This window comes from Eschrichtius robustus, chromosome 3 (genome assembly GCF_028021215.1).
Source record: "Eschrichtius robustus isolate mEscRob2 chromosome 3, mEscRob2.pri, whole genome shotgun sequence".
In the NCBI taxonomy this organism is placed as follows: domain Eukaryota; kingdom Metazoa; phylum Chordata; class Mammalia; order Artiodactyla; family Eschrichtiidae; genus Eschrichtius; species Eschrichtius robustus.
In genome coordinates this window covers 25,676,738-25,681,384 of record NC_090826.1, presented here as the reverse complement: position 1 = coordinate 25,681,384, position 4,647 = coordinate 25,676,738, and positions in this window count along the sequence as shown.

Genomic DNA, 4,647 nt, shown 5'->3' with positions numbered 1-4,647 from the left:
TCTGGATAGGTCTCTCCAAACTCAGCCCTTCCCCTGGTTCCCTTGTTAGGATAAATAACCAGGAGGCATTGAAGGAAGAGTGTAGTACTTGAGAGGTCCCTAACCTCTCTGGGTGCTCAGTGTAAAACCAGCCTATGGCATTGGCCACAGGAAACCAGAAGTCTAGGAAACGCTGACTTTCCAATCCTTTAAGAGAAAATGTTAGGATAAATGGCTAGCCCAATATAGCTGGATAGACAGTGGGAGTTAGACAGGGGACCTCCTTTGGCTCTCTCCCAAAGCTGATAAAAGCTACCGGAGTGGGACTCTTCATCACTTGACTGAACCTTTATTGAGCTCCTCAGTGCCAGATGTTTGCTGGGGAAGGGATATAGTCCAGAGGTGAAGTGGGAAAAGCCCTACCCTATCCTTCAGGAGATTTTTGGACGTTAGTAATCAACAATGAAGAGAAAAACAGGCTCTGAGGTTAAATAACTTGCCTAAAGTACCCGAACCTTCTCACTTGGCTTTCCTCAGCCTGTTACAGAGTTGGTGACCAGCCACTCTCTGGGAGCCCTCTGCAAGTGTTCAAGGCTGGCATCCACAACGCATGTGTGGCAGGTGGGAAACAGGAGGTGGTGGCAGGGTGTTCCAGCCAGTGCTGCTGGAGACTAAGGGGAAGCAGGCAAACTGGGAATGACACAGTAAGAGTTGCCAGTTTATTCACATCTAGGAGGCCATGCTGAGGATACTGTTAGTCCCCTTCAATTCTTTAAAGTCCTGAGCAGGTTTAACTGTTAGCATCACAGCCCCCTGTAGCCCTAAGGACTCCATTCTGGGCCTAGGGACTCTTAGGGGATTCTGGGTGGCTTTCTGTGGGCAAATCAGACAGATCAAGAGGTGGGTGGGAAAAGACTGTTGATCTCCTCTCCTGGGTCTCTCTGTGCTCAGCAAATGCCCTCAGGCCAGCCTTGACACAGCAGGCGGTTCTCCTGGTTTCCGGGAGTCCTCTGATGCTGCAAAGACATAGGCAGAAAATTAAGAAGCGTGAAGTTGCTGTATCGGGGGCTTCCCAGCCTCCCATTTGGCTGGTTTGCCTCCCTCACAACCTCCCCACCCCACAGCACAACCCCCGTTGCTGCATTCAGGACAAGGTTTTTAGGTACACAGGTGGGTAGAAAACAGAAGTCCACAGCCTATGAGCTCTCTTTTTGCTATCAGTCAGGCAATGAAAATGGAGACTCACACCTCACACCTCCCATCCTTGGCCATGCCTGAGCTGAGTGATCCGGGGCAGAATCAACTAGATCTTCGGGGCCTTTAACTATACAAGCTTTGGGGCCTCCAGCTATATAAAGGGGAAAATCATCTCTGCTCTCTCAGAGATGTGAAAAAGATAACGATTAACAAAGAGCTTTAAATCTTTTGGAAGAAAGGGAATGGGGAACAGGAATCTTCTCGTAGCTATTATTAGTACCTCAATCCTAGGCTCAGGGGTCCACCTCTTCTGGCCTTATGAGGGGTTCTTCCTAGCCCCCAATTCTCAGCGTTATCTACAGGAGAGACACATCCTAAGCCTGGGGCACAGGTCAGAGCCCTAATCTTATGCCAAAGCCTGTAGCTGTGCTCTTCATCTTAAAAAAAAAAAAGCCCCAGTTTTTCAAGCCGGTAACTTGGGGGCCCTCATTAGTACGTCTCTCTTCTCCCACATCTAATCAATCATTCTATCTCTGAAGTTCTTGAATCCATTCATTTCTCCAGTGTAGGTCTTTCTCATGTCTTTCCTCATAGGTCCCCATAACCCATTCTCCACTCAGGAGCAAGTGAAGCTTAAAAAGCAGAAATCTAATTGCGTCACCCCTCACTACTGGAATTCAGTGGTCTTCAGTGATGACCACAGCATAAGGCCCAGATTTCCACCTCACCTTGAACCTGCCTCAGTCCTACACTCTGCCTAGAATGTGTTTTCATGCCTTTCCCCAAACCATCTCCCAAACTCTCTGCTTAGTTAACTCTGCCTTTAGATGTCAGCTTAAACATCATTTCTTCAAGGAAAACCCCAAAGCTAGGTTAGCTCCTGTTGTATACCCTCATGGCACCCGTTCCTTTCTTTCACAGCATGTATCACAACTGAGATGATTTATGCTATTTATGAGATTAATACGTTTAGTGTCTGTGTCCCCAAATACACTATAAGCTCCACGAGGTCAGGGACCAATTTTACCTTGTTCACTTGCCACTGACTCTCCATTGCCTAGCACATAGATGTTCCAATTTATAATAGTGAATGTATTTTAAAAAAAACGGAATAAAAGGGGTCATTCATACTGCTCTCTGGAGAGAAGCTTATGAAGAATCATATCAGAGCACAAGGTATTTCTATTTCTCAAAGGCAGATGCAGAGCTTGTTTCCTACATTCCAACCCTGGAAAGGCTGAGAGATGGGGAGCACCCAATTTTATACCTAAATCTGGGCCGTAAGTAGGAAGCACGAAGGCTGCAGGAGCCAGAGGGAAGCAGAGAAAAATTAGCTCTGTATCTAAACCCAAACTCTTCCATCTCAAATTCCTTATGTGCCTGGTAAAGAGACTGGCTATCCTGAGGTGGGCCAAGGTAGGCTCCCAAGGTTGACAAGGGAATAGCTAATTCAGGCATCTTAATGCAGTATTAAGAACGTAGACAGTCCCCAATTTTCCAGCAATGTGTTCTACTTCGGTGATTAATCTGGGCTGACAGCCTGGCTGTACCTCACACTCTGCCTGGAAACATGTCAAACGCGCTGTCTTTCTTCAGGAGTCCCCACAACCTCTCCCAGTCTGACCTGGAAATGACAAGGCCTCCTTGAAGCAAAAAGTTCCCTGGTCTAGTGGGGGGAAGCACTGTGACAGCTTGTGTACCTGTCTGAGAACTCCTACCTGCCCACTGCTGCCTGAGATGCAGCCAAAGACAACCAGCACAGCTTAGGCTAGGAGGGAGAAGTACACCTACTGCTGAGAAGCTGCTGGATTTGTAGTCAAGGCATGTCAAGAAACTAACCTCCAGCAGCACGGTTATGAAATTCAAATCCCTTTCAGATACAAGGCTCCCTCCTTTTGGAAGAGAGAGCTAGTGTTCTCTTCCACATCCTCAGCCCCAGAGCCATAACAGGCTATTGAGAGCAGAAGACCTCCAGCCTGGGGGTTAGAAAATTGATTTTTAGAGGTCAGTGAACATATCTGCTCATTACCTCAAACAAAAGGGTTTGGTCTACTGCTTGAATGCAGCCTCATTGGGAGCCCAGGGGCCGCTATCAGGCCACAATAGGACTAGGGTGCAGTGCCCACCATAGGTCTTTGCTCCCAAGGGCTTAGGCCAGGGAACAAAAGAATGCATAGTTAGGCAGTGCACTGTGCTTCCTCCCCTTCCCCCCAGCAGCTGCTGTCTCAGACAACTGTATGCAGCCTGTCTGCTCAAGGCTATTAAATATTCATCAGATACTTGCTAGCTTTAAACATGCAATGACAATTAATCCAGAGAGCAAGAGGTACATGAGGGTCCAGAGAGAGAGAAAAAGGGAGGGCAAAGAAGGATCCACTTCTTTTAACTTCAGGAATCTGGAAACCAAGCTAGGGGCACCAAGCATCCTGTATATCAAAGCCGGGAACTACTTTCAGTGTAAGCTGATCTTCTGGTGGCCACTGTAGGTACAGAGGAAAGACCAGGAGGCAGCCAAGTAGTAGCAGAAAGACTAGGGTCTGAACTCTAGTTCTTGGACCCTGTGGTCATCCTAACCTGTGCATGTCAGTTTCCCAGGATAATCCTCACTTCACAGAGTTGTGAGAATTCCATGGGATGCTGCAATATGATACTCCCCGGAGAGTTAGTACAGAATTAAGAGCTTAAAATGGAGGCAGAGACTTCATTCATTCAAGACTTAAAAGTGGTGAAGCAAAGCCTTGCTTAATAATTCCTTAAGAGTGAAGTTTCCATCAGTGGAGACTCACAGAGTTTTGCTCTCTAATTCATAGGGTGGGTGAAAGGGATAGGATACAGGATGATGCCCTCAACATATGGTGAAGGCCTAACATCCCACCCTCAAAGAGCCCAAATATCTGAGAGGAGAGAAGGTTATTCTTTCTGAAAAAGGTAAGAACCAAAAGGCTTTTAGGTAAGAGGGAGCAGAAGTCAGGCATGGGGAGGGGAGAACACCTCCTTTGCTCTCCCACAAAGGAGTGGTGCACTTTATGGAAGATGATTCCCTTCTGCTTCCCTTACTTCCCCAACTCACCAGCACAAGGGCAAACACGAGTGTGTTCAAGTCACTCCCCTACTTAAGGCCTTAAAATAGCTCCCTAAGCTTTAGAATAGTGTCCAAATCCCTTGACTAAAATTTAGCTTTTCAAAATCGGCACTAACTTACTCTCCTAGCCTCTGTTTATAGCTAACATGTACTGACTGGGTGCTTATTACATGTCATGTTGAATGTTTTACATGCATTAATTCACCCAATCTTCACAACGTTATAAAATAAATGATATTATCCTCCAATTTTATAGACGATGAAACTGAGACTTGGAGGGGAAAACCCATCTAAGGTTCCAAAGCTAGTTACACTATGTAAAAATGTGTGTTAAACTGTGTAAAAGTGGGATAATAATAGCTACTTTACAGGTGGAGAAGATAGTGCAT